Below are 15,371 nucleotides of genomic sequence, written 5' to 3' on the forward strand. Positions count from 1 at the left end.
CATTGTCGTCGTGTACAGGCACAGGTCCTTCATCAGATCTGGATACTGCCTGGATCCGGCGGACTGTGGTAAACCATTAGATAAACAGAAAGACTAATATAGACGCCATCCTTCTTATAATGTAACGAGTACATCAGGATTTATGGGAAGTGTTCCCGGTTCTGGCTGATCTAATTTATGCAGCCTATAAAAAAAAAAAACAAAGAACCGATCTGAAAACAAAGTTCTTTGTGGTCGAAAAACAAAGAACCTATCTAAAACTAGGCTCTGGCTCCGAACCAGCACCAGCTCTGCCTTGTTGGAAAAGGGGTAATATGGGGCAAGGGGGAGTCACCAGCATGCCCACTGTGGAACCCTAGAGCCCATTCTGAGTTGCTGCTCAAAGGCACTGGGAGAGGGAAGGTACAAGTGGAGGCATGACCAGGTGCTGAAAGCCATTGCTGAAGCTATTGCTAAAGGAGTCGAGTGGGCCAAGTGCTCCCGCCCCTCCAAACAAGCCATTGCCTTCGTCAGAGCTGGAGAGCAGCCAAGACCAGCTGCAAAAACATCTGCAGGTATCCTGGCCACTGCGTGGGGACTGGCAGCTGTTGGTGGCAACTCAACCACTTTGTGACCACCCCCTTAAGACCAGATGTCTTTCTCTTTTCTGAGTCCACCAAACAAGTGGTTCTGTTGGAGCTTACAGTCCCTTCAGAAGACCATCTGGAAGAGGCCTTTGAAAGAAAGCTTGCCAAGGATTAGGGACTGGTCATGGGGTGTTGAAAAGCCGGATGGACAGCAAGGTGTCTCCCAATAAAGGTAGGATGCAGGGGCTTTGCAGCCCGATCCCTGTCCTGAGCCTTCAGTCTGTTAGGCATTGATAAAGTGAGGAGAGGAGCCGTCCGCAAGACCATTGAAGCGGCAGAGAAAGCCCCAAGATGGCTATGGCTCAAGAAAGGAGATCCATGGGGGCAGGGTAGCTAGATTTGCCAACTGGACACAAGCTGGGGTCCGATCAGTCAGAGCTGGGTCGCCTGGATGAGGGTGTATGATGGTGAAAGACCCGAAACACCAAATGATTCCAGGAACATCACTGAAGATGTGCCAAGTAACATCAGTAGATATATTTGCACAGCAAACTCATATTATACTCGCATATTATCATTCAGTTATTGCTGTTATGTACAAATATACTTTTTAAAAATGTATTTTATGTTTTAGTGCACTGCATGGGAACAAAATCTCCTCTACATCTGTTACAAAAAACGCAATTAGCCAAATGACTTCTCATAGCTTAAAGGGCATATTGCAGGTTAGAGGACCCAACGAGTCAATGCATAGAAAAACAATGTAGGAACTAGATTTTCTTTAAAATATACGTATAAACACGCCACAGAAGCTTCTGCAGTCGTTTTTGTGAGAAAATTTTACTTCCGCGTCTGAAAATGGGCGTGGCGGGCGTGACGCAATGAGCGGGAGAGCGGTCGATTTACACAACAGGAAAACAATGAATCGCAATGACATTTCGGACGCTGAGGAAATACTCGTATGACGGATCAAGCCATAAAGTTATGAGCCTGCTATGCTAAAGAGATCAGGGACAGGCCAGGATAATGTCAGACAGAATGGTCCGAGAAAAATTGAGCTGTGATGTGAGGAGAACCAGTGGAGAACAGGACAGGTGCCTTTTAGGTGAGAGACGTACTTATAGTATACACGTTCGCTAACGATATACACTGTGCTCACAATATTGTACAGATTATTATGATCCTATAACAGGCCAGCAGACATTAGTATGTTTAGGGTAGATTTATATACTATTAAATGTATAAAAACTTTACTTGAGTATATTTCTATACTAAAAGCATAGGCTATACTCGGGTAAATTTTTAATACATATTTTTCACCTTGGTTATAACATAAACAGAACATTAAAGGTTTGAGTATTTAAACAACCAATTTTGTTTTTCAATTACAAGTTTTATTTAGGGCATGACATGACTAAGTTACCTATATAACACTATTTGATGCCATTGGTAGTATACGACGATCAATATTCTTGCTTCGGCATACCATGTTGAACTCCATCATATTGCCGGGATGCTAATCATTTGATCTGAAGTGAACGCTACACACGACCGCGTTTTCCGAGCCGAGAGGAGAAATCCCGTCTCTTCACCTGCTCAAACCGCACCAGGAACGAAAGATAGGCTATATAGCACAGTCACTTTTATTGTAATGGAAACTTGTGGACTCGATCTTGAAGTCCTGACAGGCTGGAGTTTTTGCAATCTCCACAAACACAATATTTACCATGACGATGATAAATTAAAATGCAAAAACTAACGAAAGCACACTGACTGACGAGCGCTCTCACTGAACACCAGCCTGCTCTCACTGAGCCGAGGCTGCGGCTCCCTGCTATGACGTCAAATGACGCGACGTTGAAAAAAAAGCCGTTTTTACTAGCAGTCCAAGAAACGCTCACTTTATCTTCTAAATTAGTGCCCTTATGTTGTTTTAAAACATTTTAAATCCTGCATTAACTTTTCATATGGTATTTTCATACAAGGTTATCTATAAATTTCGATTTTTTTTTTACCTGCAATATGCTCTTTAAGACTTTATTATTTCTCTTATTATCGTCTTAGCACAATATTGCTTCTGACAGTAACCTTTTGTCAATCATGCGATACAGTAATCATCAATTTGTTTGTTGTTCATTGTTTATCCGTCAGTTTTAATCTCCCAATTAGGTTTATTGAGTGTGCCGCTCCTGTGTGCGTGTGTACAGTAGACTGACGGCTGGATTGACAGCTGTGTTAAATATCCATTAGGTAGGCAGCAGCTGGCGCTGAACCTCCTCTTTAACCATTAACATTGCTTTGATTCATCCACATCCCCTCATTTCCATATAATATAATTAGCATTAATCAAAACAGGGTAGGAGGAGAGAACCCAAAAGCCATGGCTGAAAAATACAACACCTCTGAGGATACTGCGAAATATGAATGATCCACTGAGTTATATATTTTTGGACCAAACTCTGCAGCAAAGGTGTGAAAAAAAGAAGGCGGACTTACGTCATGTTGCTCACACTAACAGTTGCTCGGATCTCGCGCCAGCCTTAAAATGGTCACATAATTAAGATGTCCCTTGACCAGGTTTTCCTCTCTCTGTAAGGTGATGACTAATGTTTGATTTCAGTTGGTATTTATACTGTATGTTGAATAAATAAACGATAAACGAATAGTCTGAGCTGACTTATTTAACATCGAAGTAGCACTTGTTGGAGGTATCATTCGTGCAGCTAGTTGGTTTATGCGTCAGCACCGACTGAGTAATCTCAGCATTCAGACCTGGCAAGTGCAGTAATATTTTACTGTCAATTTTTTGTAATTCATAAATCAGCAGAATATATTTAATGTTAAATCATAACCAAATGCCGTCAAACAAATCAGATCCTTTGCTCTGGAAATGTTTCATATAGAGTCCTTATAAAGACCTATCTTGGTAAAATCCATAACACTTGTAAGAGTTTTAAAGAAATAAATACTTTTATTAAGCAAGGACTCATTTAGTTGATCAGAAATGACAGTAAAGACAATAAAAAGAAATGTTTCTTGAGCAGCAAATCAGCATTTAAGAATTGATTTATGAATGATCATGTGCTGCTGAAGACTTTAGTAATGATGCTGAAAATTCTGCTTTGCTATCACAGGAATAAATTACATTCTAACATATATTAAAATAGTTATTTGTAATAATATTTCACAATATTACTGACTGTATTTTTGATCAAATAAATGCAGCCTTGGTTATCATAAGAGACCTCTTTCGATAACATATTTTACTGACTTTTGAACAGTTGTGTAGATTTTTTTTCAATTTCTCCTTAAATGGAAGCAGTGGCTACCTAAAAACCTAAGGTTAGTGGTTTGTTCTGACAAATAAAAGCAATGTTAACAGTGATGCATGACTTAGCAAATATCATGGCTGTGTTGCTGAACCAGTTGAAAAATAAACATCTAATTTGTGATTTTTCCTTCCTGTGGATTTTATTGTATATGAGCGGTAGCTCGTCTCCATCATGCATTTTTCCAGTCCTTTCACTAATGCTTCCTCATGGCCTCAATGGATAAATGATCCTCATGGTCCGTTCTGATTGGTTGAGAACTAGATTATGCGGCATCCATTGTGCTGAAAGTCATCTTTCCTCTCAATGATCTGTTTTGATGTGTCAGCTGCAGAGGATGTGGGAATAAGTGAGCCTGAAATGCACTATATTGTGTGGATCTCTACAGGCAAAGTCACCGCACATTACAATTTAGAAAATTGGAGGAGGTTACCCTTGGAAATCAGATAAAGCACCATGGGTTAATGCACTTTTAAACCATCCATATAACTTCTTGGTGTCCATGGATTAGGGCTATATATTTATCACTATTTCAAATTTCCCATCAATAGCTCATTACTTATGTATAAATCTTCAGTTTGGTGGTGCAAAATGCAAGAATGAAATAACATATTTATCTCTTTTATGCTACAACTTAATATTAAATTTGGAAAAAAAAAAGGAAATGCGCTCCAGATTTATATGCATCATGTTGATTGTGGCTTGACTTTACTAGATAGAGGTCTGAGTTTCATCTTCACCGGTATAGGGACGGATTACGCTATCAGCAGAACAGATCAAGCCACCCTAAATCTAGTTTCCCTGGGCTGCATACAGACAAGGCCACAAATGGAAACGACTCCATCCAGAATATATTCAGATAGTCTCTCACTAAGACTCCTAATAACCTTGAAGAAAATAGCACCTACTTTCACAGGTCGAGAATGCCCTATTTCTCCCCATATTTGAATTCCCAGATGTGACATTAGGCCACACTCTCGCAAATGAAACCCAAAGAATGTGTAAATACATGAACGGAGCAAGAATAACAGGCCAGAATAAAAAGACACAATTCATTACCCAAAAAAATACACTTCAAATTTTGGCAAGTGACGCGGTGACTACCGCATTTTTTTAACCCGGTTCCCCTGTGACGAGGCGTGAGAATTCACACTGTTGCCTGCGAATGAAAACGACACTTCGATTAGCAGCAGAGATGTTCGTTTAATGCCTCGGGACAGTTTCCCTCCCTCTGCAGATGGTTGGTATAATTATAGCACTTTTATTGTACAAAGCAGCAGATTCCAGCTCCATCTGTCTCGACTGGGACAGTTTTAATCCCTTTACCGTTTCTGTTGTTTTACACTTAGGGACCTTTTAATCCATTGACCCGGTACATCAAACTGACACATGCTGTAGGTTAAAGGATTTACTTCACTATATGGCCATTACTACAGACATTGATGTGTGCAATCAGGGTTTGGAAGGGGGTTGGTCCAGTGTTATAATTCTTTGTCTATCTCAAGAGGAAAAACTTGCCTCAGATAAGCCACCTTGATAGAACGGCTGCTTGTTCATTTTAAATCAATTTATGAAAACAACTCGTATACAAGCTCATGTCAGCATACTTGTATAACTCCCCATGGGGGTTGGATGCCCTCCGTGCCAAACCAACCAATCATTCTCTGTTTAGGTCTATTAAGACTGCATGTTGATCGTTGAAGATTGAAGGTTGGATATTTGGAAGGTTGGATATTCCCTATTTTATAATTTCTGCTTTTAAGTGAGCTCGATGCTCACTTGTAATCGAATATGTTGATCTAAAATGTTGAGTGGTCAGCAGCCTACTAGGTATTCCCAATATTGTTAAAATAATATCAGTTACTGCCTGATATAACTGTCACGTTATACTTTAATGTGTTTTAATTTTAGTTTCGAGGACTTACCGTTCCTGTTTTATTTGTTTAATTTTCCCACTCTTTGTTTATTACTATGGTTAAGTACTCCCAACTGTTCGCATTTAGTCTATTATCCTTCAGTTTGAGCCCTGCATGCTGGTTCGTTGAGTTTGCTAGTATTGGATTACCTGAGTTTACTTTGTTTAATAAATACGCCCCCAAGCCATTTGCTCCCAAGCAATTTCAGATGCAGCCCTTTACGCAACACAAACTTTGAAAAATTGAAGATGAGACCTAACATGTCCAGATAAGTACAATAAACATTTACTCGTGAACTTATCTGGTGTCTGTGTGTATATTATGGGAGAGATGCGGTAATGGAGTGAATATGTGTGTTACAGTATGCAACTTAACCAGTGGTGGAATGTAACGAAGTACAAATACTTCGTTACTTTACTTAAGTACATTTTTCACGTATTTTTACTTTACTTAAGTAGAATAAATGGTGCATACTTTTTACTTTTACTTCGTTACATTTTGCAGCAATTATTCTACTTTCTACTCCACTACATTTCTACAACTTCTGATACATTTTCGTTACATTTTCTGATCAGTTTTTCTCCCCTGCCAAAACGTAATCTGACCATCCGTTCGTTGCACGTTTGTCTCACCAATGACGTTTGGTTGCCATAGATACAGTATATCAACCCGGTCACACTAAATGCGTCTCGCACGCAGTGTGTTTATCATGCAACTCATACGCGAAAATTTGTTTTTACGTGCATAGGAAACACACCGTGTGTAATATATGTTTGGTTCGGTTAGGATTATGGCAAGCCAAGAGGTTCAGAATTATACCATAAATGAATCGCGTTTACTGCCAAATATAGTTATAAACATATAGTAAGGATAAGCACGATATTGCCTAATTGCAAGCTTGTTTCAGAAATGGTGACATTTTTTTCCATCATTATTGAACATCATTATAGGAGTATTAGGTTGAATGAGTTAGAATTAAATGTTTTATTAATCATTAGAAAATAGTCATTAAGAGAATCAATTGTTATGCAAGTACTTTTACTTTTAATACTTAAAGTACATTTAAAATAAAGTACTTTTTACTTTTTACTTAAGTATGGTTGTCATTGTGTTACTTCTACTTTTACTAAAGTAAATATTTATCTGGGTATTTGTACTTTTACTTAAGTACTGAGATTCAGTACTTCCTCCACCACTGAACTTAACCCATTAACCTGATCAGGGTAGGGAAAAACAGGAAAATGGGTGGAAAGTGGAGCCCTCTGTCACAATAGGTTTCCTCAGCGCTTGATACACAGTGAAATGAACTATACGATGGCGTAATTTTTTCGTTGTCAATTCCAGCATGAGTCCTTGCTTTTTTGAAATGCATGCAGTGTGGATTTTCAATGCTGAAAACAGCATCTTCACGACATGTTGACAGCATGAACTTGCAGGCTTCAGTTACAACTACTGTGTTTGAGGGCGGGTCGAAAGAGACAATGTTTTTTAGCAGCCAATTAAGGTCGTAGGCTGGCATGATACAAAATTGTTACATTGTTCGGTAAGACTCTTCCTCACCTTGCTTTATACACAGTTCAATCTTGAGGCAAGATCAGTTCTTTGGAGACCACATGCTGACAACAAGAATAGTAGAAATGTTTTTGCATCCTTTTCAACTTCAGAAGTTGTCACTTCCTCTGATGTGTACATATCTTGAAGGTCAGCATGTAGTGTTGAGTATGACCTGCGTACAGGATCTGACACTCAGCTCTCAAAACCACAAAGATGTTAAAGCCAGCCACGCAGAAATGCCACAGCGGATATCACCTTTGAAAGTTTTCAAAAGATGAAATGGTGGATCCCCGTCACTTCCTTTCAAGTTCACACTTTTCTCATCAGCGTCAATCACAGGCAAAAAAAAAAAAAAACTATCCATATTCACACTATGTGGTGTGAACATTTGCTTCAATTGCTGATTTTGACAGCTTTACTCACTGCTTTAGTGAATCACATTGATTTGACAAGAGTAGCACATGATTTCAAGTTTAATTATGATTAGCTCAGAATGAATGGCAATTAGATGATCCACATGGGATGCAGTAGCAGCTTTACAGCGTGACGACAGGTTTTTCCCACAAAGATATGACATTAACTTCTCATTCAATCTTTACTGGATATAGAATGAGACGCAAGCGGCAATCATTAGGGTCCAAGCACCAATTGCCCATGTGGATGATTAACGATCCTGTCATTAATCTCGTGATTAAAAAATCCAATTTGAATCTTCGCTGAATGTTTGTTGAAACAGGTATGAGCAAGATACGGGTGTCAAAAATGGGATCCGACTTTCAAAAGAAATCACTTAATGTTAGATTAAATAAAAATTCAAAAATACCCCTCTAAAAAGGTTTACTATTGTAATGTATTAATGTGTGTTACTAATAATATAAAACGTGATCATAATGACTCATTTCCAACAATTACATTGAGATGAATCACATGTCATATGTGTCAAGTCAATTCCAAATGAATGTGAAAATATAATTGCTCAAAACTATCTGCAGCATTTATCTTAAAAGGGTAGTTCACCCAAAAATAAAAAACTGTCATCATTTACTCACCCTCAAGTTGTTACAAATCTGTATGAATTTCTGGTAACACTTTACAATAAGGTTCATTAGTTAACATTAGTAAACTACATTAGTTAACATGTACAATATGTGAACAATACTTCTTCAGCATTTATTAATCTTAGTTAATATTAATTCCAACATTTACTAATACGTTATTAAAATCAAAGGTTGTATTAGTTAACATTAGTTAATGGACTGTGAACTAACATGAACGCACAATGAACAGCTGTATTTGTGTTAACTAACATTAACAAAGATTAATAAACACTGTAACTAATGCATTGCTCATCGTTAGTTCATGTTAGTTAATGCATTTACTAATGATAACTAATGAACCTTATTGTAAAGTGTTACCGAATTTCTTTCTTCTTCTGAACATAAAATATATTTTAAAGAATATGTGTAATCAAATATTCGATGGACCCCACTGACTATACCATGGAAGTTAATGGGGTCCATCAACTGTTCGATTACAGACATTCTTTTGTGTTTTTTTCATTATTGCCCTGTTATCACTATGCGGGTGCTTTGAAACAATCTGTTGTTAAAAGCGCTATTAATAAAGGTGACTTAACTTGATGGCCCAGAATCAGGGTAGTCAGACTTGTGTGCGGTGAACCAGTGTAGGCCACCCTGACATCAGTGCAGGCCGGAGTGACTGTGTCCCTGAAAGGTTCTGACACAGAGCATTCTTCTTGCAGCAACTGCCAGCACGCTTCATCGACGGCAGGAAATCACATTTACTACACACTCCTACTTCAGCGTTACCTCCTGTGATAAGTGCATGAAAACTGTACATTATCTTCTTCTGAAATAAATTTATCTCAGTCCTTGTGAGTGGATTGAGGTTTTTCTCAACATCTGTCTCTCATGCACACTCACCAGATTACAGGATATTTTAACTAATTTGCGGTAAAACTAGTCGATCACAAGTGGCTCAACTGGTAGATCTATAGATAAGCCATTCGACTCACTTCAGCATGAGAAATCCGGGGTGAGTTTGAGAATTGGCTCAATTGCGTGAGTCTCGCGCTGAATGCATGAGAGTCGGCAGCCCTGAACCTATATTTGTAGGCCCAGGCTTTGGCGGAGGTGACGTAGTGGGCTCGAAGCGTCCCATTGGATCTGACGTCACCAAGGGCCTCTCTTGATAGGCTGCTACAGTTGCCGCAGGACAGCCAATAGGCATGCAAGCTGCCTTGCTTATCTCTGCATGTTGCCGCTAAGCGTTTTACATTAATTCAAAATGGATATTTTTTGGCTTTCCTCTCTATAGCTTAAGATATTATGCAGTACTTGTTCCCTCTTCTAGAGAGAACCAAGGTTAGGTTAGTAAACAAGTATGTTTCCATCTCTTCCAAATTACAGTAGTTACTGTACGTTCACACCACCGCCGACTTGAGCGTCAAAGAAGCTCTGGCCGCACTGTCAAGGACGCTTGTCAAAAAGCACGGGGAAGCTTGTTGACGCTTTGAACGCTCTGACATTGTAGGGAGAATAGAAGTGTCACAACATGAAATGTAATAAACAGAAAAAAACAAGCAATGTGTTGAAGAAACCTTTTTTAATGACAGCATTTTTATAACCGTTTTGGTCACATTTGGTCGGGAAGAAATAGTTAGCTATTGTTATTATTATTTGCAGTCAAATCGGAGTCACCTGAGCAAATTAACTGCATTCCCGCTTTAAAACGAGCGTTCGTAAATATTTCAAAGAACAGTTGCGCTTATGCGGTCCCTATAATCAAACAACGTCATGTCATAAATGATACCAAACCAGCAGGAATCACAGCAACAGCGATGATCAGCATCTCTTCCATTTTCTCGGAACTAATGTGTTGGTAGGAACGAAAGTTTACATTGTGTGTTTCTCCGGAATCAGCCAGCGGGAAGGACGTCTATATTCCCATCGGTTGCTGGCGTTTGCCGCTGCTTGCCGTTTAACCGCGTCACAGCTCACAAGTTGAGCTTCTTTCAACTTTCTGATTGACGCTCAAAATGCTCAAAACGCCCAAAAACGCAACGCCGAGTAATTTGACGCTCCTTGCAGCTGAGAGAAGCCAGCTTCCATTGAAAATGAATGACTTCCGGCCACTTTGGAAGCTCAAGTCGGCGGCGGTGTGAACGTACGGTTATGGCGAGAATGGTTCAGGAGGAACTGTAAAAGGTGCTGCTGTCACTTTTATTCATTTCATCCTTTCATTTCTTTCATTTTATTTTTAGTTGTCAGTCTGACGAGAAGCTAGCGCATGAAATGACGTAACACACATGTTTAGAGGTAATGGCCTTTGAAAACACATTGAACCTGTGGACATTTAAATGTTCTGCTGTGCAGCGCTTTGTAGTTGTTGTTGTTTTTTTCCCCCACTGTATGAGCTGTTAAGTATTTATCACACTTTTAGGCCTATCTTAATGTCACAGGCTGCTGATGTCATTATGCCTGTAGGTGCATTTATGCCTCTAAGTCTCATGATGGATGTGTTTCCTGTTCCAGTAAAAGAACTCACCATCTGAAATAATTCTCACAGAGAGCAATGAGAGGAGGTGGATCCATCCTGCTCATAAAACGGATGCAAGAAAATAAAGTGAGAAAAGATAGAGCAAAAATATCCTGCTGCTGGTTTGGTCAAAGTGCTATTGTGGGGACTTTCCCTGCCACGTTTGCCATCAACGATGCTACCGCTTGAAACGGCTTAGCCTGCTTGTGATGTAAATATTACAAAGGAAGCATCTCCAATTCTTGAGCTTCAGTTTTCATTGTGTGTGTGTGTAATGAGAGGCTGGTGTTGGAATGTGTAATTTTGTATTGTTTTGCTGAATAGTCGTTGCGGTTGTCATCGGTGACGGAGAACAGCAGCAGTGTTCTCTCATGCAGACAGCTCTGCCAGACGCGCTTCACTTCTAATGCTTTTCTTCGAACTCGCTTTCTTTTTCAGGGAAATTATTGGACAAAGCACGAACAAATGTGTTCCTGTTACTGATATACATCCGCATGCAGATGCAATTTTTGGTTCATTAAAATAAAAACGTGGGGGGTGTATTTCAAACCACTCGTGTTTAAAGTGAAAATGGTCGGTGGCAATGATTGCTCCCTCAAATCACTGTGTGAGACCATTTATGTCAAAAAATAGATTTTGTGTGCTTTTGAAATTGAATAACTCATGAAGACCTAGACCATTTTTGAAGCACCTGCACTGCTTTCTTTGTTTTGCCCATTATAGCAGTCTGCATCATGTTCCGTATCATTTTAAACAGGAGAACTTGAAGTTTCAATCTCATTTAAATAATCCAATTTTACATTTATTTATCTTAGAATGTATGAATTTACCAGATTTAAGAAAAACGGCAGCTTTATTTATTATTATTTTTTTTTTAAGTTTGGATTTTTTTTCCTTTAGAAAGCTGTACTTGGATATTCTAGATTTACTATTTACTATGAAATAAACTATGCACATTACAAGCATAGACTATTTCTTATTTGTATAGAACAAAACAGTAAAATATCAATATTTGAGCATGACCTAATTAATATGCATGAGCTGAGCCATGATATAAACAGCAGGTTTGACTCTCCCATGTTTAGGCCAAGCTTTGTTTGGGAAAGCTAAGAATTTATTTATTATTTTTGTTTAAAGAAAAAGTCTCCTATTTGGTACAGACCAATGGCAAAAAAATATTGTAGGATTTATCAGCCGTTTTGGTTCCTTTTCACACCTCACTGATTACTCTGCTTGGAATTAGACTAGCTGGTGAAACAAACCAAAATGCAGTCACATGATAACATCCATGTTAGTCGTTGGCCAGATGTTTCTTTGAAAGTATTTCCTAACCTGCTCTTTGATTGGTCAGAATTAACGTGCAGGATAATTCCAATGGAACTCCCGGAAGTAAACAAAGAGAAGTAAAGCCACTATACAACACATAGCTTTTTTTTAAATCGAATTATAAAGGGACGACTACGTGGGCTAAATACAGTATATCCTGACCCTGGTCGTCATATACATAGTCAACCCGGACTCATCCCAAGACGTCATATAACTGACGTTTTGGGACGTCTTTTGACCATACGTCAATATTCGCCTTTTTAGGGCCCCCTTAAACGTCGGTAGATGAGGTTATGGGATCCTAACTCTACCCCATACCTAAACCTAACCCTAAACCTAACCCGTCACCTAACTGACGTTAAAGGTAAAGCGTCAGTTGTATGACGGCCCGGGATCGTCATCTACCGACGTTTAAGGGGGCTCTAAAAAGGCGGATATTGACGTATGGTCAAAATACGTCCCAAAACGTCAGTTATATGACTTTTTGGGATGAGACTGTGTTAACATAGTTTGTATACACGACTTTAGGCAAACTATAAAATAACCAAATACATGACAAAGAAGTACTGTGGTATCAAAATGACAATATTCTGATACACTATATGGTACTGAATGATTCACATATTAATTTATTGGTATTCAGCGAGGGTGCATTAAATATATCAAATGTCTGTTCATAAAAGAATCCTGAAAAAAGAAACCAAGGTTTTCACAACTGTTTTTAACATTGACAATAATACATGTTTCTTGAGCCCCATCAGCGTATTAGAATGATTTCTGAAAGATCATGTAACACTGAAGACTGGAGTAATGATGCTAAAAATAAATAACATTTGAAATTATATTCAAGTAGAAAAAAATAAATCAGTTGGTAATATTTCCGGAAGATGAGCATTTCCAACGCATTCTCACCCCAAGGCGTCACCTTTGACCATGCTTCAATATTTGACGTTTTAGGCGCCCTTTAGCGTCACTTACATGACGCGATCCTACGGCGTCATCTAACTGACGCTAAAGGAAAGCGTCAGTTAGAGGACGCGGTTAGGTTTAGGTGTGGGGTGGGGGTAGGGTACACGCGATCCTAGGGCGTCATCTAACTGACGCTAAAGGGCGCCTAAAGGCTCAGATATTGAAGCATGTCCAAATGCTTCCCAAGGCGTCAGTTAAGTGACGCCTTGGGGGTGAGAATGGGCTGGCATTTCACAGTTTAGCAAAATTAATGTACGCCTCTTTCTAAAATGGCTTGCCTTTGCCGTTTGCAGTGCATTTTCCAGCTGCATCCGCGCTTCTTCTTTGGTATCCATACCACTGAACTCAAGGAATTCCACATTCCAAAGTCCAGCTCCTATAAATATCAAATGCATATAAATGTATCCTCTACACGCATGATCTGAGTCCCGTCAATGATGAACGACTCCAAATTACTTGAATTTAGTAATATTTAGCTTGTGGCTCACCAGCGGGCGTCAATATCAGTCTCCAGTGTTTTTATGCCAAAACAAGTGCTGGTGGGAGGACCTTGACATTTTAGGTTGCAGTGAGAAAATGGGATTATTCCATACTAATCAACAGTTATATTTATAGAAATTATCCTAAGTCTGAGTACGATGGTTGCATTTCGAAAATGGCGGGGAGATTTATTTATGTTTATTGACTGCAGTCAACACTTTTAAGCATGTTGATACAGACAAGACAAGATGATAAATATTTTGGGCATGAATATTTATATGGACAATTACATTAAATATTCATGTTATACATTAGGATCATGACACTGTCATCAAATTGTACATAGATAGAGATATTAGAAACGCTATGTAGGTCATGTGGCTCATACATTTATCAATTTTGTGTTTACTTGACGAGATTGAATAGGAAGCTAGATGCTTCAATGTGTCATAATAATATGGAGTAGCTGAGAAGAATATTCCAGGGTCAATACAAGTTAAGCTCTACTGACAATGTGCCATGTTGTTGATTACCCGTGACTAATTGCTTAGTTTGTAAAAAAGTTAAACAAATTAATTGATAATAATATTAATAGGCTACTGCACTGAAAATGAAAGTCTATGGGGCAAGTAGTAATAGCAGACATGGCATGTTTTTTTATTAAAACATTTGAATTGTTCTGTAAAAGTTGTTATTATTGTTATTTACACAATTGGAAAGTGTAAATCTTGCAAATCGCCCTTTGAAAAAAAAAAAGCCAAGTGCATTACTGCTCTTTTGTTCAAACTAAGGGTGTAGTTGAAAATATTCAACCCGATCTCACGAGAATTCGGATATTCGTAACAATTCGTACGACCTCACTCGTACGAAATATTAAGATTTTTGCTAAATCGTACATATTTTACGAATCGGCCAATTCGTATGAATTCGTACAAATGACCTACCCATGACCCCGCCCCTAAACCTACCCATCACGTGGGTTTGGACAAATCGCACGAATTCGTACGAGTGAGGTCATATGAATTAGTACGAATCAGCCACTTACGAATGTGTACAAATTGGTCGTGACATAGCGTAGCGTTCTCTATGGTAATTGACAGGCACTTAATTGATCACAAGTTGTATTGAATCCAGAACATTCTTTTAATACTGATTGGCATCCACAAGAAAATTTACCAGATTCAACTTAACTTTATTTATGTGGTTATCTGTTTTATAACTGCACTGTAAGTGACCCTAGTCTTAAATGACAGCGTCCTCGACCCAGATTTGAAAGTGTGATGTGTAGTGTTCAGTAAACAAATGTGTGGATCTTTCTATGCTTCAGCACACATACATGTACCACAAGGACCCGTGGGCAGACACAACACACAGGTCACATGGACGATCAATAGGCCACAAGAGATCGCTTACTGTGAGTAGTTAGTGCTGGATGCATCCTCTTGTTTAGTAGTAGTACATTTATTTGTCTCGATGAAAAGGAATCTGTTTAGATCCCAAATGACCTGTTCTTGACCCAAGGTCTATTACATGATTTAAATGTAAAGCTTTAATTATTAAACTTAACTGGCAAATTATTCTTATGTAGGTTGTTTTTAACATCGCAAAATAAAGATATAAAAATATATATATATATTTTTGTCTGTACCTTTATTTTGTTTTTGAACATGTTG

This window comes from Pimephales promelas, chromosome 4, assembly GCF_988280905.1.
Source record: "Pimephales promelas chromosome 4, fPimPro1.hap1.1, whole genome shotgun sequence".
NCBI lineage: Eukaryota > Metazoa > Chordata > Actinopteri > Cypriniformes > Leuciscidae > Pimephales > Pimephales promelas.